This window comes from Danaus plexippus, chromosome 7 (genome assembly GCF_018135715.1).
Source record: "Danaus plexippus chromosome 7, MEX_DaPlex, whole genome shotgun sequence".
Taxonomy (NCBI): Eukaryota; Metazoa; Arthropoda; class Insecta; order Lepidoptera; family Nymphalidae; genus Danaus; species Danaus plexippus.
The window spans coordinates 7,113,609-7,140,555 of record NC_083541.1 but is presented as its reverse complement, the minus strand read 5'-3'; the positions used below and the strand labels follow the sequence as shown (position 1 = coordinate 7,140,555).

General features: G+C 29.3%; 1 protein-coding gene across 1 annotated transcript in view; it reads left to right on the top strand.

The window, feature by feature from the left end:
• The first annotated feature begins 830 nt into the window (after positions 1 to 830).
• Positions 831 to 26,947, top strand: part of LOC116770787 (connectin-like) — a 72,733-nt gene continuing 46,616 nt past the window's right edge. The window contains exons 1-2 of the mRNA XM_061520937.1: positions 831 to 1,022; positions 1,104 to 1,154. The gene's annotated coding sequence lies outside the window, so the exon portion shown is untranslated. The remainder of the gene's footprint in view (positions 1,023 to 1,103; positions 1,155 to 26,947) is intronic.

Here is a 26,947-nt window from a genome sequence, read left to right as displayed (position 1 = left end):
AAATCACTAAACATATTTTATTACGTAAGTAAAAGCACAGCTGTTGATCACCCTAAGCTTTCCACTTGACGGATTGCTTGAGATTAACAACTGCTTTCATTTCGGAGGCGTTCCCATTGAGATATAACAAAATGTTGTCGCTCACATAAATATTTATTAGAAAGCATAGAAACCGGTATTCGTTTAGTCGGACTGTATATCTTTTACATTTTTTTACAAAACTGTTGGTTAGTTTTTCCACATAGTGCATAACGTAAAAATTTGCAGAACTGAATTAACCAGTTTCATCACATCGAGAAAAAGTAGAATGTAGTATAGAATAAATTTTATATTAAAATTCGTGGGTGTGAATTTATTAACATACCGAGAATTTTCTTTAAATAGTGTGTCAACAGAAATATATTTTTCCAGAACGTGAAGCACCAACTATTTTCAGTGACTTAAATATTTTCGATCACCTTGTTACCGAATTCTGCAGTATTTTATAAATTAAATTACAAAAAAAAGTAAAAACTTTGCTTTATTTTTTTTTTTGTAGTTCTTTGATAAATATTAACAGAAATTCCATTTGGGGAATTTAAAAATAACCCTATATTCAACTATTTAAAAACAATAATAAAATTAACTATATTTGTAGGTATTATTCACAACATCGATGTATACCTACAATTTTAAGAGTTGTTTATTGCTCTACCAAAAAGATATGATATTTTTTGTTCGGATTTTTTGTCCAGATTAGCTTGAATTTTGGTCTATGTAAAACCTATTCCGGTTTCCAATTCTATTTCGATGACTGAATAATTTGACATCTGATGTTTTCATTGTGCGAATAAAGCTGTGGATAACTAAAATATTTATTATGATATTACATTGAGATTGTAAGCCGACCCTTTTACGGAAGGAAAGGGACAATTTCTCTGTAATTAGGGAGGAGATTAAAATGTTTTCTAAGCTTCATTTATATAAATTTAAAGATTGCCATTCCAAATTTATATCTCAAAAAGTGTCCGCCATCTCAGAGAGTATCTTAGACATTTATTATAAAAAAATAAGTATGTAAGTTTTATTTGATTTGAAACTACATTTTGTAATTTTTGTTACAGGTTGCACCGATCCAAAAAAGTAATCCAAAGAATAATCAAGACGAGTTAAATGTAAGCTTTGTTTAGATAAGATTTTTTTTGCTAAAACATTGAAAATATTAATGGAATATGTTATGATTTTAGAAAGACCTTAGGGAATAGGAAATTTAATTATAATATAATTAAATTAATTTATGAAAAAATAATATTATAGTGATTATTTATGTTTAAAAATGAAACCAATAAATAAAATCTGATTTAGTAGTCAGGTATTCTGGAACGTAAATTTGCTAAATCTAGAGAAATCCCCCAGAAATAGGTTTTGCGAGACAAGTAGATTTATTTCGATCACATTTTACAATCGAAGCGAACCGTTTTGGAATTGCATTGCATTATTGTGTTTTGTTCATCTCCTTCTGTTCCATATCAGAAAGTGTACACAGATTTAAAACTGAATATTTTATTATGGCATGCAGTATCAGTAAGATTTCTTGTTCGATAGAATTCATCGGAAACTAATATTTGTTTTCACAATACTTTAAAATGAATTATAAGAATTGTTGTGAAATTGACATTAATAGCAAATATTTCAATTTATTAGATTTTTCTATACATTATTAAATAATATTCTTAGAAAACAAAAGGTTTTTTTAAGACATTTAAGTAGTAGAAAGACGCATTTTTCAATTATGTATGTATCTATGTAACCAAATAGCTTAAAATTTAAACCATCGCTCATTCGTTCTTTGTTTAAATAGACGTAAAGTTAGTACAATAAGGCTGTTACAAAGTATATTATAGAAAGTGAGAGTCAATGAACGATTTTTTAAGAGAATACCTAAAATGTTTATAACGTTCTAATTTTATAACTTCTGGTGACTTATGAGATCTAAAAACCATAGCCCATTTTGAACTCCTTATAAAGCGAAGCCACTAAATTGAACGTTAATCTCTTTTGCCGCAAAACAAGTGACTTTTTGTAATTGTAATTACAATATGTTAATATTTAAAAAAAAACACTCATGTATTCAGAAAGACCGACTTTTTTGAACACTCTTTGCGAATATTCTGTTTTCGTCACCATTTGGTCTCATGCTGAATATATAGGGGCAAAACAGCTGCATGTAAAGCATTCCCTTATCGTCGAAAGCTTGCCCGTTCCTCAGCCCACAGCAAGAACTAACTTAAACCACCCATAATATCATAACAATCTGACATATTTCCATAATATGTGAAGTGATTTTCTGGCAAAATAATTAATATTAGTATGAAAATTTCTATAAAATTAAGTGGCTTCACTCTTTAAGGGACCAATTAAGAGATCTTTTCTATATAATAAGCGGTTTTATAAATACTTTAGATTGATTGTGGTTTGTTAGCAAAACGAAGAGAAATATATATTGAGATTAATCCGCGATGGTCTTGAAATTAAAAAAATCCTAATTTCAAAAGTGAAGATTACTTTCAATTGCTTAACACTTAAGATCTGGTCATAAAAATATAAGACCAATGTTCGTATTGATTCTATGGGACTTTAAGACATAGTTCGTGAGTTGTGTGTGCCTCCGGGGCAGTCGGTAGATGACTAAATTAATAAACATTTTTGATAGGAGTGACAACTTAAAAATCCGTCATACAATACAAGATCTTTCGTCGTCGTGATAGATTAAAATAACACAGTACATTTTATGTCAGTGCACCTTACTTTACTAAATATACACAACTATCCTTCCACTAAAAAAAGTAAACTCTTTTTTTAGGACTCTACCTTGCTAAGAACTTACCTGAACACTTCGATACAATAATGGCGATCGGGATTGCACTAAGCTGTTCGCTCTAAAATTCAAATCTATTATGGTTTATTCGGTGCACTTTAATAATATCACCCAGTATTTGATCCCATAAAATTATGATGAAACTTTCACAGGCTTTCTAAACCCTAACTTACCTAACCTAACCTATAAGCCTCTAAAGATGTTTGCGAATGTTACCTTTAAATACGAAAAATTCTTCCAACCTTTTGTATGTCAAGCCAGTTGAGATGCTTTTTAATTGCAACAGTCTTATATTGTAGTTCATTTGCAATCAGAAGCAATTAACAACCGTCTACTTACTTCCTCCTCGAGGTAAACAAAAAATGTAATAATTAAAGCTGTTTAAAGATAAGAATAAAACTCAAGATCAAAATTAAAACTATTGCATTTTTAAGTTACAATGTTATACCATCCCAGTCACAGCTCCGAAGTTTACCCCAAGTTAAGGTATAAAGCATCACCAATTATGAAAGTTAGAGCTCAGAACACAAATCCCGCTGCACGCAATCGAATATGTTACCACAATGGCAATTTATATCTACCCAACCAAGTAACTCGGGAATGAGTTCCAGTTTGTGAAATCCACTGCCAATAACCTTAATTGAGAAAACACTATTTATGAAATGTAACTTCTGATTCGATATCCGATACGGTTTTTGATTATTAACAGTGAATAGCATACCGGGACAATTGTGTTGAAAAGTAATAATTTTCATTTTATGCAAAGGTTTTATTTTTACATATGTATATATATTTTATAACCTTCGTAGCTTCATTTATTTAAATTGAAATATAATTTTTGATTATAAAATACATATAACGGTCATATGAGAGCAAATAATAGAAGATATTGCAATATAATAATAAGAAAAAGAATACATTGGTTATACAAAAAGGACAAAGAGACTCGATATTTATTTAACTAATATCATTTGTCTACGATTTACTAGTGGCATCATAAAAAAATACAATAAAACAAGTAAAAGCTTTTAAATCGGACATTGTTTAGTACCAGCCAAATTGTGTCAATAAAATAGTTTTGTTGACTCATAAATTTTTTGTTAGTGTTGACTTTGCGGATCACTAATAAATCGCAGAGGGACAAATATTGTTTAACATTTGACCGTTATGTTGATTTAAATTAAACAAAGCAGAGATATTTATAAAATATATGATACGTTTAATACTCGTGATAGTTATCATAATCGCTATAAGAGTATTTTTCTGTCAATTTGTATATAAATCTTATGACATTTAAATTATATTAACATTATTATTAATTGAAAAGTAAATAAATAATCATTACCATTTTTAAAATTAACATTTAAATTAGTATAACAACAAAAATTAGACGATAATTTTATATTATTCAATTAAAAAAGATTATTCTATGGTAATTTACCGTTCACGAACAAATAATACAACAAATTTAAATCTTATTTCTATAATTAATTTAACTCAGCGTACATACTTTTATTCACCTGTCACGGGATGTCATGAATACTTTACAATTCACTATGTACAAAGACAAATAACGTCACCTGGTTTAGCTTTGGATCTGCGCGTTGATTGCGCGGTTACTATTGTTAATCCTGACTACGTTGTACAGTGAATAGAAAACGGTTCAATGGACAGTTGTATTCACTTTTGTTATTTGAACACGTACAGATAAAGAGCGCCCTTCAAACATGTCAAGCTTGTTAATTGAGTGATTTGATAGATCAATACATATCAATCAAAGCGTTTTGGTCCGAGTTCTTGTTTAATTTATCTATTTAGACGAAATTATTATGATTTTTAATTAGTTATATCGCATTGGACTCGTTTTCAATTATGTATTTTCATTAAAGCATTACTAAGCTTATCCACGATTGTTATTTATCAACTAACGTTTCTGAGATATATATAAAATATATATTTTGGTATCTGTAATATAACAAAAATATTTTATGTCCCCGTATCAGAGCGGAGCGCCAAAAATAAAATAAGTCCATTTACTGGAAATAAAAAGAAATATATATATTTATATCATCCTGTACAGTCATTTTCATTTTATTATTTCAAATGTTAATGTTTTTCAATATTTATTTTAAAATTTATTTAATAGCTGGAAATGTCATTATTGAGTCATCATAATGCTTTTAAACCTAGAGTTAATATGATGCAAAGGATTCAGCTACTAGATCGTTTTATTGACAAAATAGTTAACGGTCGTAAGATATACCACATGTAAAGGAATCGCATATATTTATTACTAAAAATTACATATATATTTACCACATCCGTGGATAACAAGCATATAGTGCGGGTGATGTAGAGCGGTCACGGTAGGACGCCTGGAACACCAAGGATATCTCGTGTGCCTCATGATTTGCCGACCTGCTTTCATTGTATTCAGCATCAAATGTGTAAAAAGTACGTAGCTATAGATGAAAAATATCAATATTGAAATATCTGAATAAAACTGTTTTTAAAAAACTAAAATTGTCAAATATTGTCTTGCAAGGACGGCATAGCTTGCCGTTATCGTGATCAACTGGAAGGAACTTCCGATTTTTTTCACTCCTTATATTCTACAGCTTTATCAAAATTATTTTCTCATTTTAGTGATATATAATATCAGAAATTGCAATTTATCTTAACATCTTACCATCGTGGAATACACAACTAAATATTACAGAAATTAATTTCAATTGTGAAATTTATATATCACCTTAATTTTGGAGCGTTCTTGACTAAATCCGGAGACGTAAATTAGAGCGACAATGTTTATTATTGAGCCGTAAAATTTATGTAAAAGGTTGTAACTAAAATTACGTTGTATAATTTTTGTATTATTTGAATAGAGCCTCATCTTGCTGGGAGGTAATTTAAATTATCACAACATTTTTTTTATCATCGTAAAGCCCATTACTAGTTTTTATATGTACCTTTTATATTTAAAAAAAATATTTTTATAATTCATGTTATTTGTATAATTGTAATTTTACTATCATCACGAAAAGCTGATGGCAAATATCTACATAAAAGATAAATCAGCATACAAAGCTGCAATTTCGATTCCTCGTCCCACTCGTACCTTTTGATAGATATTACTTTAGTTAACATGTTAGCATGTTTTTATTTAGGTTTTTATCCGAGTATGTTTCAAAAGCCTTACAGCATAGACTGATTTAAAGACACTTTTTATGGAGCTGCATTTAAAGAATGTCCTCGTCTGCATGCTGCATTCATGTGTATTCAGTTTCCGGCAATTTTACTGATGTCGACGTCACCTGCAAAGCATGGATGTATAACACTGCTTCGTAGCATCTTTTTTAATATTCGTTAGAAATGTATATATGTAAGCGAAAAATATTTATAAATTTTTATTGAATATATTTCAAGCACAGTTTTATATGACAAAAAACTATTGTCTATCAGGATTTGTATTATCGAATGAAACAGTTACTGTAACATGTTTTAACTAAATAAAAAACACGCCAATGACACAAACGATCATTGAAAAGGCTCGGCTCACAATTTGCTGACAACGCTCGAGTATTGAAAAATTTTTCGACAAAACAATTCGCGGGTATAAAACTTGTTTTTGTTGCTGTACCAGTATTAACACCTGCACGAATTCCACATCACTGGAAATAACTAGCGGAGGGAGAATAGTAAGTATTAAAAACTCTCTTCAAAGCGTAGAATATTCATTATGATTTAGTATTATCTACTGTTACTTCTCTGGGAATTTGAATAGGAGGTATTATGTAAATAAAAAAATAATTTCTATAATAGCATTTGAGATAATACGTAGGATCAGCTCCATTATCCTTTTTTATGGTAAAGGCGGCAAACCTGCAGACAGACTACCTGATGGGAGGTTGTTACCATTGTCCATGGGCATCTGCGACATGGTGTTACGAAAGCATTGCCGGCCTTGAGGTGAACGGTAGGATGGAGAAATGCTGATGGTCCCACTGTCTAAGAGCTTTGCTACTGGTCTGAACTGAGAGTCGAGTTTTGTATGTCGCTGGCACGGAGAACAGAACGTCCCCCGATCCGAGCCGCAGTGGCAGGATCTCATTGAACCTCATGCAAATGAAACACGCTCAACACCACAAAACAGACTTAGGACACAGGAGAGAAGGATATTGTATCATCAACAACCCGATAGAGAAATGTTGGAAAGAAGAAAAGGCTTTTGGATCTCTCGTTCATCAGACGAAACGCAGTCATTAAAGACTACTTCATGCTGATCTTCTGTGAGACGGTCGAGCGATGTTCGAATTGTAGTTACTTGACCTTAGCTAGGCTCTACCACCTTCAAAACTTATTTATAAACACTTTGATGAAAAAAAATATATCTTGCTAATCAAAAATGTGTACAATATTATAAAATAAAGTGTTTTTCTTTTTAAAGTAGCATTCACTCGTGATAATATTACTTATATATGGCCACAAAGTCATAGAAAAATCTCACTGTTCTTACAACAAGTGATACCTAATTATCACAATATGAAAATATTGTCTTTAAATTTATTTTGATATCAAAAAATAACCTGAACATTTTCTTACAACGTTTAACAAAACATGCCTATCAAAAGTTTAATATGTTATGTTAAAATCATATCAGTGAAATAAGCATTGTATTATATTTTTGACCCTAAATATTAGCAATGGTATTCAAACCGCAGTTGATTGCTGATAATATGAAGTATTTGAATAGTACTTGTTTACATTTCGAATTCAATATTAAATGTATACAAATAACTAAACAGCTTTATCGTGATATGTTTTATATTAACTTGAAAAGATATGGAAATTGTTGTTATACTATTTATATATTGCATAGTTTATTAATGTTGGTATGCGTACACTTAATATTACTAACTATTAACTACGTTAAGAATGTACTGTAAATCCAAATTTCGAAGTATAATAACGTTTCCTTAGTTATTGATCTGCCGAAAGTTTACGGAATTTATGTATTGTTTAGTGGATTATTAAATAATAATCTGTGTTATTGAAGACGAGAATATATTAAGTTTGATTATGTTTAATTCTTCAGTTCAATATTTTATGTTTGATTCTTTAGTCTAAAACAGGTTCAAGGATTTTGTATAGTTTCGTATTTCCTTTAAAGGTATATTTAGTTATATAAAAATATCTTTTAACATAAAACGGCATAGAACTAATTTTTTTGAATGTTACGTATTGTTACTTCAAGTATTTTTCCTTAAAATTTTGGGACTAATTAATAATTTTCAATTTTTGATATATTTTTTATGTTTTGATTGAGTTACACAAAGGGTTACTAATATTGTACTTATATTCACGTAGAAGCAAGTATAACGCCATAATGTTCGTAAACTTTTAGACGGGATTTACATATGTAATATATTAAAATAATGTTATTTTTATAAAATAAAAAAAAATAATCAAAATACAACATTTAATAAAATTGGAGAAATAATGTACTTGAAATATCCCACTTTGGTTCATTGTTGTACAGCTGCGAATTCTCACAGTCTAACGTAAACAGGTGGAAATACAGGTATGACAACTAAAGTACGATTTATTTGTACTTGTTGTGGTAAAATTACATACAATGCCGGCATTAAATGAGCATGTCATCATGTTACTAAAAAGATAAAATAATATCAGACAATTTATAATCAAACACACTTGAATAAAGAATTGACTTCTTAACTGTTACTACTATTAACATTATCTAAAGAACGGCTGATGTAGGGTTAGAAGAAGAAATTAGATTTTTTTGTACACCCACATCTCTAAGAGCGTTTTTCCTTTTCTCTTCTTAGCAAGCTATGTTCGTAATTTTTATGAAACCGTCTCTGCTTAAATCTTTAATATCGAAATATTTCCAACTTCGCTCATTTAGTTAGGTGTTCTATATGAATCATATAATTTAAAATGTCTATTATTATTTATGAAATATGGATATATCAATGGCATTAATGCATTCGAAGAAAGATTGTTTTGTTTTTCTGAGCAAGTGGACATTAAAATTAGTTTCAAAATTAACATGCGTAGCATACATATTTACATTTTTTTTTAACTAGAATTATGATTCTTTGAAAAAAATCAAGCATTAAAACGTATCCAGCACTTTTACTGAACATGCCCGAGAATTATAGTTGTGCCTTAATTTAGAACCATTAAGACGTACTTTGAGTAATGCTCGTTTACTATTTGTCATTTAAGTATTGATTCCGCCCTCAGAATATTTAAGAAAACAACAGCATATTTCATTTTGTTTCTCATTGTAATAAATAATTGAAAGCACCAAATTATTGAAATTTTATATTCAAATGTTGAAACAGTGATGATACCTTAGACAACAAACTGTATCCAGGCTTCACAACTCAATATATGGTTTTTGGATGGGTTACATTTTTTAATTGTTTGGTTTCATTTGCATGTCGTTGAAGGCTTAGGTATACTATACCATACTACGGCAACTTCCATAAAATTACTGGTTTTTCCAAATGGATTTTCACACGTCTTGAAAAAAGTTATTTTATTCAGCATTATGAGATTTTCGCGAGTTTTTATTCATTTAAATGAAACTAATATTTTTCGGATAAACTACGCGGATTTTTATTATTTTAAAAAACTACATAATCCCGACGTTTCGTAAAAATGAAAAGTGCAGTTTCTTGCTGAAAAGTAACCGAAACGTCGGGATTATGTAGTTTTTTAAAATAATAAAAATCCGCGTAGTTTATCCGAAAATTATTAGTTTCATTTATTCAGCATTCTTACTACCAAATTATTTTAAATGTAACTGTTTAATGATTATAATTAACGTTCATACTGAATAGAGAATTTCAACCCCAGACAACCATTATCTATTTTCTTAAAAATAATTTTACCATTTTTATTTTTACATATAAAGTGTCATATGAATAGATATCAGTCAATTTTTTTTTTGTAGCGTCCAAGAACCGAGTTCTATATCAAATAGGTAGAGATGTATAAAATAAATTCACTAAACAACGTTAGTTCAATCTTTTATGCTTTACAGCCGCGCATAAAATTTCTATTTCCTAGTGATAACCCCAGTTCCACTAATAAAATCTACGAAAAAGGAAAATCTTTTAAATCAATATTTTATTTCGAAACGCATAAAGCTACATCATCTTAATCTATCTTGAGTGTGTTAAACTATTTTTTTACAGAAATTTAATTAGAAATAGTTTTTTAATTTCATTAACTTTATTTCAGCTTATTGAATAGTTCTTTAATACTAGTTTAAAGTGTTAATTAGAGAAATATACTGAGGTTATTTAAATTTTAAATATCCAAAATCGAGAACATAATTTTGTCTGTTCTTGATTATTCCATAGTTTATTTATCTTGGACAGTTGTGTTTAAATTATGCTGAGTTCATATTCATCACTTACTGATAGCTCTTAAGAAAGTCAAATTGTACAAACTGCATATTTATTTTCAGAAAGTATAAGATAAATATTGTGGTAATTAAATTATTCACATGTTTCATTATTTTATTCTGTGTTCATTTCTTTTAAATAAGCTGGGTTTAAAGAAAAAAAATAATTAATCGTATGTATATCCGCAATGAATACAGATCGATTTTATACAGGGTAAAAAAATATTTATCGAGACAGCATTTATATTTATCGATCGATTTATATTTATCGAGCAGCAATCGAAATTGTACGTTTAGAGATGCCATTATAGTCGCAAAGTAAATTATTTTTTCAGTAGAAGTGTTAATATTTATATCTTGAACAAAAATGCAATATATCATATGGATAAGGTAATTAAAAGGGCTTATTCCATTATTTTCTTGTAAATTATTATTGTTTTTGTTGAATTTCAACTTGCATAGTAACATAATGTAAAATGTAACATTAAAATTCTGTTGAAAACTAAACTAAAGCAAATGTATGAAAATCATGATGCCGGGCTGGGCGAGCGCCAAATCTACCTGAACGTGTTACAGCACTGAATAAAAGATGCCTTTGTATGGACTTTTCAAATTATAGGGATATGTGGAAGGTAATAGTTTAATGAGATTAAACTCAGTTCATTCTGTTTTAGTGAATATTTATAGGCGTTTGAACAATTTCAAAAATTATGGAATAATTAAGTAGGAAAATGTTTATTAATATAATGTTATGTGTCATGTTTAAACAATTTAAAGAGGCTACAATCGTATATCTCAGCACGCTATGGATTGAAATCGTCAAGGGAAATGAGAACGTGGTCATTCTTGACAATTCTGTCGTTGCTCTGGACGAACATAGACATGAAGCATGGGATTAACATGAAGTTAGGTGAAGCAGGAAATTTTAAACCAGTCACGATTGAGATTTACTGACGACGCTGTATGGGTCACATCTGTGACATAGAACTAAATGGTATCACAGTAAGGGACGATCATTCGAGTTATTTACTATCTCTGATAAATTTATTACTTTTGATCAATAAAGATATCCACATTACGATTTTATGAAATACAATCCTGCATATACATATATATATATTTCATTTTACAAAGATATATCGCATTAGAGCTCTTTGTAATAATTTAGAGAATAAAACACTTATCATGAAAAGAACAATAAAAATGAAAAATGAGAAATTAATCCATCTTGAGTCTAATTTTATCTACAAATGAAAAATAATGTGTCCTCTACAAGTCCAAGTGTATATTTTAATAAAAATATCGTCAGCTCAAAACAGTGTATTACATAAATAAATAATAAAATTGGCTGTAGTGAGAAAGTTATAATTTCGTATATTTCTTTTATAAGTAAAAATTAAGGAATCCTGACTGATTATAAACGTGAACTCAAGTTACAGCTAAAGAGAATCGAAAACGTTGAATTTTACATTTTTTCTTTGTTTCACTGTGAAAATATATTTGTGTATATTTTTAACATTAAAGCGTTGAACAAATAATATTTAAATTTAAATTAGAAATAAAAATAGATAAATATCTCATTCCAGCTGCTTTCCACACCAACATCCGGAGGTGGTTTAATTTATTTATGTATTTTAATGAATATATTAACACACTAAAACCAAATTAAATAATTAAGCTTATAGTTATAACAGTCGCCGCCGTCAAGAAGCCATGTTTAAAGTTAATACAAAAGAGTAGAATTCAAAGTACAGTCGCGTTCTTACATATTATAGCAATTGGTATAATTGCTATTGCTTTATTTGCCCACGTTTTTGTTCTCCTCGCTGTAAGATCACGTACACTCGCTGCTATATTTTACATCATTTGAAACGTCATTTGCACGTTCACATAACATATCATTTTTATATCCCTGTATATTTTTTTCTTGATTGTACCTCGTACCTCGTACGTTAAGGTTATTGAATTAAATTCGCATTTTTACTGTCTTCGCAATAACATACAATGTTTACAACCGTATAAGAAACTCCTTATTTTTATTTATATATCAATATATGAATTGAATACAAGCCTCTTTAAGAATTATGTAGTCATAAAGGTATGTAATAATTTTCATAATTTTATGTTTGTAAAGATATCATTTCCTTTTTTATGGAGAACAGATTGTTGACGACGAATCACGTTCTATACTTCGTTACTATATGCGGCTCAAGAATATTAATATTTATCTTATAATGCTTTCCTTGCTCGAATAATATGAAATCTAAAAAAGTTATATAAATAGAAAGGCTATAATCGATAAAAGGCGTTCGATCAGTTCAATGACGGTAATATTTTTCTCAAAGAATCTCATAATGTATTTGGAGGCGCGAGGGTTAAATTTCCGGCCCAACCCGGACAGGAAGTAACCATGACACATGTCTTTATTCCAGATGACCCGAAGACTTCTACTGGAAATGGATTTGAAAACGATAAGATTTGATAGTTTTTATTCATAAGTTGAGATTTATGGGTAGCATATTTTTTATCTGTGTTTACGAAAGCCTAAACTTCACTTTAAGGAATTGTCTCGATTTAACTGAGTTATATTCTTGAAACCTTCATAATATATGATTGACAAACTTCCTTGACAGTTAAGCGGATTATAATTTTAGGTAAAGATGAACTCACAATTTCTAACGTCAATATTAGAGGAACTCAAAAATTAGAGATTATCTCTGAATTAAACCTAAAAAAAAAAACGAAATAATTAATATTATTCACTATGGTTTGTTCGATCGAATTGGTTTTTATTGTGTTGGCCTAAAATATACAAGAAAACATGCTAGAATATACTAAAAATGTTACGCAATTTATTGATTGTGAAGTCAAATACAAAATTTCACTAATTTGTAATAACATAGTTTCCTTAAAGAAAAATCAAATAAAAATACTGATGAAATACCGCTCAATATATATATATATATATTTGCAACTTACTTACAGTGATAGTGAATAGATAATGCCATGCTTTTTTATTTATATAAATTTATCTTAAAACTTTAGACATAAGAATACCATTATACTGCATAACCTATATGTCTTGGGATAGGTAATTGCCATGTATCTCTGACTAAGTGACGAATCAATCATTACAATATTCATACAACTGGATCCTAAAAGGCTAAAAGCTGTTCGTTCTATTATTCAATAATCTATATCATTTAATATTAAGAAATACGTAAACGTAACAAATCTTAAGACACTCAGAATTATCAAAAATTCTTTTAGTTTTAAGTAAAAATTGACATACGTAAGAGTGAAGAGAATTTTAGTAAGGGAATCAAAGAAATTATAAATTGTATGTATCAACATGTTTCAACTCACGTTAAGTTTTGAAATGTCTTATATCATTCCAATGCATGTTTTCAAACAAATTTTACCATAGTAGAAGCATTTCTCAAAGGAACTAAAGTCATCTATTCCGTGAGTAAATTATGTACAAATATCTTAAATAAAAATAAATAAAAAGTTCTTTACCAAGTTTATTTAAATTCATGCTATCTTAAGTCAGCTGCACTCTTTGTATAGAGATACAGAGGCAGAATGCGCTGGGACAGAAGTTTTACCATTTATTTTCCACATTGAGAAATGCTCTTAATAAACATTATAAATGATAAAGAATTATTTAAGGAAGAAATTTATGATTTACATAATAATACACATTGTGGGTAAGAAATTTGAATACCGTAATAAGCTAATTACAGTGATAGAGTTTTTTTTTAATACTTTAACGCCACATTAATTTGTTTGGTCTCTTTGTTTCAAAAAATTATAGCATGTGTCAAGAGAGGAAACGAAAAAGGTTCGCATGGCAAATTCTTGGGTACAACGTGAAATAAATGGGAGGCATCCGATGCGCTTCATTATGTTCGAATTAGGAAAGCAAAAGCCGGCTTTGTTGTTAAACCAATTAGTTAGAGCGTGAAACCGCAGCGCATACTTATAGTGCTTTATTTTAAAGTTTATAAGCCCTAAATTACATTTTAGCTTGAGTGCATTTTCGTAAATAACAGGATACAAAGGCTGTTATCTCGTTTCTCAAGGCCGAGAGTAGTCCTACTTTGGATCCAAAATACTAAACGACCCAAACTTTAATTAATACCATAATATTGGCGTTCACTTGTTACGTATAGAACAGAGTACTAAATTTATTCTTACATGTTTTAATAAATTGGATGGTAAATTTCAATATTTTGACGATATTTTATAAGAAAGAACAAAATAAACTCTAAGTTTTAATTATAAATGTAAAGATCTTCATATTTACGCTATTCAGTTATGATGCCATGTTATTAGAATATTTATTAAAATGAAAAATTTATACACAGTTTTGTTATTTGTTGCGATAACAATTTCTCATTTTGTTTAATGAATATATAAATCATAATATATAAGTAACAATAGTTCCAATCATCACATGCATAATATGAAAGGTAAATGAAATATTTGACTTCCAAAGACTTTAAATTGCGAAAAGTTAAGATTGTCTAAACTAAACAAAGTATTTTCAATTTATTCCAAGTAATCAAGGATTTCGGCTTTATATTTATATAAGCCAAATTCTATCTAAATCTTAGTTTATTATTACATTTCTGTGTGTTTTGAAAATACAAATAATTTCTTAATTTGATTGTTTAATTTATTCAGTCAGAGTTTATTTATGTTTAGAAGAGATTAAATATATTTTCATCGTCCCTTTCTTGAGTTAAAATTTGTCAGCTTGTAAAAAAAATTAGGCATAATTATAATAAATCAAAATAAGACCGTTTTTCATGAAACAGTGCGAACATAAAAATGATCATAAAGTGCTTAAAGCAAAGGAACAAAGTGTCGCGAAATGCGTTTATTCACAAACTTTTCGAAGCTAAAAATAAAAAGTCGGAACAAACTGAAATATGAGTACCAGAGGGAAGCTTTGTAGATTAAAGGGTATAAGTTATTTTTAAGGAAATTAAGTATAAAATAATTTTACCTGCATAATAACAAACTAAAGTTAATAAATATTACTTAATTTAAATAGTCAGCGTGGGGACAAATTAGTAAATATATTTAATTTCGTTATGTTACAGCCTGCTGTTTTAGCTGTTATTCATTAGTTCTGAAAATGTAAAATTATAATATTATTGGGCTTAAAGTCTTAAAAGTTTATTTATTTTGGAAATGTAGAAGTCTGTGAATAATTTTTTTATTTCAATAAAAAAAAGTATTTCTAAATAAGTAGTTAATTTAAGTAGGTCAGTCCATTAATACAATATGAAGTTATAGTTATGAAAGTGCACGTAACTTTGAGGTAATTAATTAATTAACTAATTAATCTTTAACTACAATCAATTAAGTTAAAAAATTAATACATACATGTATAATTAATTCAGTTTAGAATTACTATAACTATATTTTTATTAGGTAATGAATATGAAAACAGAAAATTCCCGTCATATTTTTCAATTAGACAATTCCCATTTAATAAATATATGTACGTGTAATAACCACAATTTATTTTGTTAACTTATTTAGTGATTTCCATTATATGTTGTTAGGATAAATGTTTTATTTGAAAATTAAACTCATGCTAGCCATATTTAATAGATACAAATTAAATCGGATCAAAGCGCCTACCATTTCCATGGGTAAGCCATACTAAAATTGAATCGTCACAAGAAGACGAAATCATCATGTGCAACATTCAAAATCAAAGCACTTTGCAACTTGGCGTTGGTTCATGAATAAATTTTCAGGTTGTTTGACTGTTGAACACATTCCCTTTGGCTTTACTGCAACCGTTTCAATTGGTGAGTCACATATTCATCTGAGATGTAAGAAATTTTATAACGTGTCCGAGAACATTTAACCTGTTTAAGAGTTTCCTCTGATTTTAAAGAGGTAAAGCAGTTGATGCACGGCACTGTTATATCTGCGAATTACAAATAAAGTTTTCTAAATCATGGTACTTGGTAATTTTAAGAATAAACTAAACAATATAACATCGTGTCCTCGATAAGAATCCAGCAACGTAGACTAACTGTAACATATTTAATAAACATAATATATTTTATCCTTTAGTTTTTTCTATTCAAAATTGTTCGTAAAAGATTAAATGAAATTGATTTTATAAACAGAAGTTTTATTGATAAAAAATAACGCTGGAACATCATACCATGTTGACTTATACCTTATTATTATCCATCATGGGCCATTTTTTAGCATGCAGAAAAATCTGATTACAACATTTTTAATTGCTTTCCTCGGCATACATAAAGTAACGAGAATTCCTTTGATCTGAATCCGTGAACATTGCAGCTCTACACGTTATATTTATATGTACATTATTATCTCTTAAAATAACCCTTAGTTTACCCTAAATTCTCCTTTTATATCTATCCCCTGTGAGTCGTGCTGATTTTGTACTTGAAACCCATTCAAGGGAGTGAAAAATATGATTTCGCTCAATGATGTATCATAGACGAAAAAAATACATAGATATACAATGTGTATCTCTATAAATAATATATAAATATTATTTAAAATAAAATATTAATAAACATAATTAATATATTATATATATTTTAATTAAAAAAATATATTATCATAATATATATGAGACTTTTATTATATGCGTCTATTTTCAGAATTGTTGATCGTTTGGTATCAAAAAAGCTTTTTAGACTAATGCATCAGAATCCAAATGGCAGCTGGAGTAAAACAAAATGACAAAGTCACTGAGAGAATTGTGGTAAAATTGCAGGGTACGTATCAATCTATTCGTCTAACGCTAACCACTCACTTGAAGTATTTATACAAGCTAGTGCACTCGTTCAAGTGGATATTTTATACAGTGCCTCTCCAAGCGCTGCCATTCCGATAGACGTATGTTTATCTATTTTTTGAAACGCCAAAATGCTAAAAAAGTAAAAAAGTTTAGCTTATGCATTATAATAACTAGATTTCTACGATATTCGTACATTATAAGGAAATAAAAACGTTCACATAAACAAAATATTCAATATTAATTTCTGTGAATAAATATATGTATCCATTGTCCTTTTTTGATTAATACTCAGCAAGTTCAAGCGCAGCACGGCAGTTTCGATTGAAGCATTCACAGTTGTAATTGCTGACCCATTGTGAGACTTTGATAGCCAAATTTCAGTATTACTATCAACATTACCTTACACTATTGGTTTACTTATCTTACAATTGTTATTCTTATTTTTTTCTTTTTTCGGCGTTATGTAATAGAAATCGCGTCAGAATTTCTAGATATTGCAAAGGTATTTACTTCTAACATCGTAGTATCTTGGTTACAAGGCAATCTTTTTTCAATGAGTGAACAAACTTCCCCTTTTAAAAATTAATCGGAAATATGTTTAAATTGTGGTTGTGGGATATTTTATATAAATTATCTTTGTAAAATAAATATTTCGCAGGGTTTATAATAATATTCTATTGCAACTATAGTAGATTATAATTTTTTTTTATAGTTTTTTGTTTAATTTTACAATATTTATAATGATTATTTTACTTAATTGTACTATAAATTGCCTAAGACGAAAAATTTGCTTAACAATGAACATAATTATTTAAATGTGTGTAAGGTCAAGGTGGGGGACCATAACCTCGGCCAAAGCGTATTGCTATCCATCATGAAAGGTCAGGCTGCCAAATGGCTCGACGTTCCGGTTCCGGTATTTTGTCTGATAAAGTCGTGTGAAGTATGGGTTCGAAGTCTGAACAGTTGCCTTGAGATTGTTGTGTATGTGTGGAGTTCGTTGTGTTGGTGCCTTGTTATGGAGAGAAGTGAGATCAAAGACGGGTGTGCTGCCAGCATTTTGCAGTCATTAGGGAATCCAATTAGCGGTCTAGCCAGTTACGAGAGGCCACCCCCCAAACGATATATAATTTAAAGTTCCCTTCATCGTACCCGTTGGCGACAGGGAAAGAGAAACTGGTGATGACCTCTGGGGGGTTCAGGCGTCCTTCTAGTTTTGAGATATTGGGTTATGATTTTAAGGAACTGTTCAACTTCCATCCTTGATATTAATCTAACCTTTCTCATGAGTGGGTTTCCGAAAGGAAGTAAGTTTATAATGTCTTGATAATTTACCATTCCTTTGAGTCCTAGTAAACCACGATTTTTATTTTTTATGGAGATTCTCTGTTTAGACCAGATTGAACCGCCTCCCTTTATTAACTAGTATAGTGCCCTAAATCTTGGAAGCTTGCCAGCGTGTTAGATGTACCTGAGAAGAGAAGCCGTGGAGACCCTAACTGTTTTCGTTCATACTCAAATACCTCTAGGTTCTGTAAGATGGTGTCATGTTTATAGAACAAACACCTGGTGGTAATACTCTCACGTTTTTACTGAAACGACTCGAAAGCTTTAGAGAGGGGCCTGCACGATAGCTTTGATGGTAAGTTTTCTACATATGACATATACCAATGGTCTGGACATTAGGATTTCCAACTTTCTGAAGAAGCGTGCTTTAGTTATTATAGATGATTTGTTTCAATCCAGTTCTAGGGCCAGCTGGAATCTAATATAATATTTTCCCACTTCGAGCAGTTTCAGAATTAGGTATGTATTTTGGTACTTTTGCAATTACAAGAACTAAAATATAACTACATACTTGACTCCAACTTTTCGGAATGTTGTTTGAATTCGCTGACTGCCTTCAGTTATAATCTAATTGGGTGTTTTCTAATCGTCTAATTAATCGGTTTATGGATTTGGGTGCTAAAACAGCTAGTAACTTGGTGTCGTTGCAAAAGTACAGCAGACCCACACAGCTTCTTTGACTGTACGGAACACAGATTGGCAAATGTGTGATATACTGCTCTCCTTATTAGGCAAGTACTGCAAATTGCAGTATATATTTAAAGGCCATAGAGAACAGGATTTAGTGGAAACCAGTTTAGTTAGTCTTGAACACGGGCGTAGACCTTCATCCCATCTGAACAGATGGGATGGTTCTTCCTTTTTCTTCATGTACACGGCGATGGATTGGAAAATATTTCCTTTGTCTGTGTATCCTTCCAAAAACAGTTTTGGTATCTTCAAAACAAATGTAAAATAGGCAATTATTGAGATAATGCTTTAATTACCTACGACTTTATTTCGAACTTCCATCCGTCGGAAAGATACTCAAGTATATCCCTTTGAATTTAAAGAAAATCAATAAAAACATCAACTTCCACAAGTTTAAGATAACTTTATATATCAACAGGCTTAAAATACATAATACTTGTAAATGAACGGTAAAAAAATTATTGAACCTTCAATTGGAAGTCAATTCCGTCGTTCTCAATCCTTTATTTCAGTGTGTATATAATTTGCTTTACTGGAAAATTTTGGGTAAATAATGTATGACCTCCAAAATTATGTAATTGAAAGTATTATTAATGGAGTTCAGTTTGTTTTGTATTTTTCTTACAATTGAGAATATTGAATCAATCTTACTCCAGGGGTGTAAACGTTTTGTGATTGATATATTCGAAACTACATTTTAACTTTTTAGCTAGTTACTGTTATGTTCTTAATTAATAAATGGAATGGTATTAAAAAGTACATGACATTTCGTACAATAAAATAATACTTTATCATTTTTATTGGTACATAGGTCCAGTGGGGCTGTAATCATTGTATATCGTACGTTTCTTGTATAAAGTTATGAGGGACGCAATATGAAGGCCTGGTAGAGGCTTGATACCTCTGGGAGAGTTAAGATTTGTGGAAAAATAAAATTATTAGGATTTTAAGTCAGAGTTGTCTGTTTTTCTTATTTGCAGGTCCGATTGTACCTTTATACAAAAAAAAAACTATTTCAAAGGTGAAAAGTAGTTAATAAAATAAGTTAAACATATTTTGCTAATTGCTTAGCCTATGACAAAATCGCACACAACTTAATTATACCGTGAAAATTACTCTAGTGTGCATGTTTACTTTATTTTAAAAGCTTCTCAATCTAAATTATGAATTGTCATTATATTTCATCCATTCACGCCACCTGTTACGAACAATTTAATTGATATATCATGATAATTGATATTAAAATGGTCGCAAACATTTTAAAATACACACGTTGGTTTTACTATCAATCAACTCGACAGATGGATATGAAATGCTGTTGCGTGAAAGATTTTGTATTACAATTTATTATTCAAATATAATGTTTTTTCATAAGCTTGGATTTGACGCTTTACCTAAATGCTATTTTAGCTCACTTCTGTCTTCAGATACAATTTATCCGCTGTTTTCATAAACTATACAAAGATTTATATCCGGCTGATCGATCTTTTACTGCCTAATTTTTTTGAGCTTGATATATATATCCAGGAATATTGCAATATTTCCGAAATATTAGCTAGTATTAAAAAAAAAGTTATATTAAAGCAGAACTCCTCCTGATCTCATCACTTGGGTTAAAAATGTTACAATAAAAAATACAATAATTTTATAAATTCGTAGAAAATAAAGTTTGCTGTGATGGTAAAGTTTTCAGAATAATTCTATAAAGCACATTCTTAGTCTTCATAAAACCTATGTTTAATTTTCATTCAACACAATAATCCCTGAGGATTGTTTGACAGGGTAACTTCATAAAACTTAACGTTACTTTTGCACTCCGAGATATAACACAGACATTTGTTTTTAATTTGTTAAAAGATTTTGTTAAACTGGCATGAATATTTACTTTTATAATTAAATAAATTTGTTTTACATCTTAAATTATGTTTTCGTTCGGTTATTCCAGAAATATAATTTGTACCATAACGATAAGAAAAAAATAGCCTTTCGAAATTCTTAAACTTAAATTATTTTAAAACTGTCCTTTGCCTGAAAACTACATTGCCAACATACATATTCAAAGGAAGTCTATTGAGTTCCAAAACTATTTTTTTAGGCTTTTTCATACTAGCTTTCCGTTGCCATTGTCAGTTTGGTTCCAAAATAAAATTAGCTCGGTGTGCATTCCAGTTATATGGTCGGCAATTTCAGGCCTTTGTCGATTCACTCTCTTACAAATCAACCGTATAGGTAATATGTTGAACTTAATTGAAATTTACGGGTGATTGGAGTGGTTTTTAATTGATAAACAAAATAATTCAATTTAATTGTTTTATTACTAATGTATAATATTTCGCTACAATGTTACATATCAGTGAAACTTCTCAAATAATATTATTAATAAACATAAGATAAAATATTAAAAACTATTTCATAGTGTAATTTTTATGGTCAAGGATTTTTTTTGATATACTGCAAATAATAAATGATGCTTCTCAAGATACGGTGTGCTTGTATCCGTTACGTGATGCCCGAAAACTTAGGAGACGTCGTCGGTAGGTGTGACAAATAACGTGACTTACTGACGTTCACAAAATACTTGTGTTTCCGCGCTGTGTTATTTAGATGTCAAGGTTATAAACGTATTAATAGGAATAAAAATGACTAAAAAAACACAAGTTTGAGTTTCAATTTTATGTACTAGTTTTTAGCATATCAATTTTATATAACAAAACGGTAGCTCCAAATAATTTGTTTTTTGAAGCTTTCCACAGCAATCCTGCAAACAAAGGTTTTGCAATCGACACCCTCAACGGTGGCGGTTTTTAATTGAAGTCAGTTCTTTTGTTCTTTCTGTTTGGCAGGAATCTTTTTCTGAAACACGTTTTTGGTTATAACTTTTTATAATCGTTTTGATATTTTTATATGTGTATAAGTACTTTGAAAATAATGATATTAATTTTTTATATAATAATTTCCAACCTATCCACAAGCGCATTATTATATGAAACTATATTTGTAGGATATGATTCGCGTTCCTTTACTTCATCTCAACCTTAATTTCAGAATCATGCTGTAGAATAACTGAGACGTAATTGTAATAATGGCAAAATTTTAAAATAAAAAGCATGTCTTATTAAAATAACGGTAAATTACAAAACTAATTGTATAGAAATACAGTATTTTAATTATTATTTAAAGATAACATTGGCATGCGTGAAGTACTTAATCGACTAACCATACACTAATGATACGCAAACAAGCGCATACACTCACACATTACACACATAAACATTCTTAAGACAATCAAACTTAAAGCAACCTACTTATTGTTTAAAAAATTAACAGTAACACAACGCATGAATATTCCTTGATCAATAATGCTATAAACATTTTATATCAACGTCTTTTTTTTTGGAATCATGCTGTGGATATTTTTGAAAAAAATAATTCAAAATTATTTTCTCCTATATTGTTGCTAAAGCGTACCTTCAATTCTTACAATATAGTATAATTACAGATACTAGATTGAATACATTTCGTAAGTTATACAAATTTTAATAAATTTCTCACAATTTTCTCTATGAAAATTGTTTTTCTCATTTAATTTTTATAGACGCACATTGACAAAAACTTTATCTCATTACAACCAAGAATGTTCGGTCTGTCAAAGCGGATGAAATGCTTTCAACTTATCCTAGCTGATAACATTGATAAACGTCCATGTTGATGCTCGCCGTTTGTATTTAGGTCTTGTGTCGGTATTAACTTTATATATTTACTCAAAGATAAATCAAGAATGTCTAATTAAAGCTTTGATAAATTTTATAAATTGTAGTATGCGTAAAACGTATGGTATATGCGAAAATCTTAGTTTTATTTGTTACGACAGTTGTAGGTGAACTACTTCTGGTTACCAGGAGTTCTTCCGATGCTGACAAAGAGAATCCATGTTGATAGGGAGAATATTGAATATTGAACATAGCAAAGATATTCGTTTTACCGTTATTTTTCATTGATAAAACGGCGTATGAGATGACATCATCACATACGCTTGAATTATTTTCGAGAATATTCCTGAAAAAAATATATTTTCCTGGAAAAAATATGTTACTAATATACTTCATAGTGCACAGGCAAATAAATTGTCGTATTTAAAATCTATAATTTAATTTAAACGGGTACTAGAAGCAAAATGTATAGAATTCAATAAAACCTATATCTTTAAGAGAAAGTAAAACTTTATCGTTTGAATTGTGATTCATTTATATTAAAAATTATTTGAAAATAAATGAATCTTTGTAATTAGTAAGTAATCTAGCTCAGATTGGCAAAATTCCTATTCTTAATTACAAACCTTTAACTCAATTATACGTTATATATCAAAAACCTTCGAGCAAAATAAAACCGCTGTCGGTTATTTTGTCATATAGAAAAGAATTTGTATGAAAGTCATAATTGCATTGCTACCATTCATAATGTGAGTCGAAATTTTATTTGAATCATTTTTGTTCTACATCCATCTATATATATAATAAAAATACTCTCAATATATTCATCTTTATTTTTAGGTATTATGAAAAAAATATAAAAATATTTTTACGTACAAAAACTTGTTATTTCTCTGGAAATCTTAATTGGATTTAGAAAGTGGCTATAAATTTATTTTCGCAATAAAAATTGAACTAAAACATTGCAATCTGATACAATGTGAGCATCATTTTTTATCTTTGCCTGTCAACATCCGACAATACGTCACCAGTAAACAGATGACAGAGGCACAATACTAAAATGTTACACTTATCTATTTTCCTTATAAATAAATATATTTGTGAACCAGCCCTCAATGTTTGTGTAATCGTTTACTACATGTTAGCCTACTTTTTGAGGCGAAGATTGGGGTGTTTATACGTTGGATACAGTAAATAGGACAATAATAGCCATACACAGTACTTTTTTGTGTAAAAAATGAAGCGTATTTTTGTTGAGGGAGTTCGTTAAAGTAGCTACTTATATCAAAAAAGAGGAATGTGTTATATGCTCGCATTCATATTCAACACAACACAGAATTTACTTCAAGCTGTTATTAATCATTTGAATGTTTCAATTATAAAAATATGAATAAAAAATAAGAATAAATAGCTAATTTTTGATTCACGTAAATGTAATGTGAAATGTGAGGACAACTTATGTTCTTATCTACCGTTATTTAAGTGCTTCATTCACCTTATAATAGATTTTTAACAATAGTATTGTTCTTTCATGTTATGCATTGACTATAGCTGAATAAAAAGAATAGAAATAATAGATCTCAAGAGGCCTTTAACGTAACTTTTTGACTGTTTACGATCATACGAGATGTTGCCTCAATAGTATCTTGTAGGCGTGAAGTATACTTTTTGTTATTTATTGTGTGCTATAACCTTTATTTTATAAGTTTATTTTTCTCTCATATAGTTTCACACTAGTTCTTAAGAATGCTGGCTGCTCAATTTTATACGAATATATTGTTTGAAGAAACAAAACGAAGTTTATCATATCGTTGAAATAAGAGATTTTTTAATATTTTTATTTTGAATATTGTTTATTTACAAACTTTGATCTTTAGTCCAATCACACAATATTCCTTCCAGTGACTTTTATCATGTTTAAGCTTCAAGACCTTCGCATTTTGCTCTTTAATAACGTGTCATTGTCAATACTTGCCTGAACTTTTATGGGCCACAAAAGGAGCACTCTTTAAGAATATTCTTCTAAGATGCATAAAAGATTTTTTTTTGAGGTTAGTTTTTTAATTCAATATATGTATAAAACTTCATTTTTTTCAGCAGTATACAATAAATTTTACTTCATTGAAAATATGAATAAAAATTTGTTTTAATTAAGTATATAAAATAGATTTCTGCTTGCTTCAATCAAATACCTTGAGCACGGTTTTCATTTACTAGTAAATCTATTCAGGTGTTGCGATTTGAAATCACTTTGATTGACATTTGATTGAATGACGGAACAATTCTGAGGAATAAATGGCTGACCGCTTTACTGAACACAGTAGCGGCCATCTTTAGGACAATTGACGGTTCATTTGGTTTAGAATACAATAAACAGAAACACTCGGTTTGGATTTGGTAACAAAAAAGGGAATGATTTTTGTCGAAATCATAATATATTTTTATCTGTTTAAATTCAATAAATTAATACAACACTTTAAATACACTTGGCACTTGGTTGGTTTTTTATAAACAATATTTTGGGATAAGATTTGTTATGTAATTTTTTTTTTCTTCTGAAAACTTTATTATTCAATTACGCCTTCTTGTATCCTGAGCGTCTTTAATACTATGTTTTCTTAATATTAATTTGATATTTTTGGTAATTAGTTTAATTATAATATTAAACTGTAGTACAGTAATTTAAATTTAAGAGAGAAAATAAGTTTAAACAGTTGTAGCATACACATGTATGTACGTACCTTTATAGCATATAAGGATATCATTTAAAACGCTCACCTTACAATAAAGCGTAATCATATTTTAGGAGTGTGTACGTGGTAGCGCTCAGAAAGATTTATAGCACTAAATTTGTTTCTAATATAATTAAAAATTTTGATATTCATATAATTTATAGAAAATTAAGAGTTGTAATAACCAAAACTAAATTTTAAAATTACTTCGTCTACCGTAGTAAAATAAGCTAAATATTTGTTGGTATTTTTGCAGGAAATCTAGAATTTAGTGGAAATATTGAGGCTATGGGACGCGTGGGAATTCAGAGTCGTGACATATTTGTAGAGAAATAGAACAAAGAGTTTTGATATAGGTATTTGTGGTCTGTTGTATTGCTAACGCTCGGTTTTACCTTTGTGTTACCTGTCTAAAACTCTTATCCAAAGTAAACCTCAATATACCTATAAGCTTATGTGAAACTTAAAGTATTAAGTCAGACAAGTATACGTATAATGTGTTCCTTTTATTTATATCTGAGAATTAACGTGATATTTAGAATATTCTCAATTAATTATTGTAAAAAATAAAAAGCTGGTATATTTATTTTCATATTTAAATATCAAGCATATTATTATTTAAATTTCAATAAAATTTAGTTAAATTTATGAAGTAACAAATAAAGAGAGCTTTAATGGTGAAATAGCATAAAACCTAGATAAACTAACAATTAAGTCGGCCAACCCCCCAACCCACGCCTACCTTCGTCTCAAAGGCATTACCTTGGAGGCGATTAGTGAAGCAATATTTTACATGACGAAAGATTTGTCTTTCTCTAATGCGATTTTCGCCGTTTCAACTGGATTAAGATTTCAGAACAATGCCATTTATTTATATTTACGACCTACCTTCCTGGTCTACTGAGATTATAGATTATGGACAATTTGATATTCTCAATTTCAGATTTCTTTTCTTCAATGATCTGTTAAAGCATAAAATATAGTATTGTAATAATAATAATATATTTTGTATAAATGAATACATAAATGTAATCTTTTCTACGTAGCTTAACATAATTTAGTTTGAAACACTTAAAAACTTTGGCCAATAGAAAACATTAATTGTTCTCAATCAACGCCATCTAGCGGCCATTAAAGGAATTGCGGGCCATTAGACAACATTGGCTCTTTTGTATTGAAATCGCAATAAAACAGCCATCAGTTATTTTATGACTATCATTTATTCTGACAGGATTAACGCTATCAACGAGTAACAGTAAGATAAAATTCACGATGATCTCCTTTCTGATACCACAACTGCTTTATAAAAATAAGCTAATTTTAATTTTTTTATCCTATCGGGTGATTATAGAGTGAAACTTT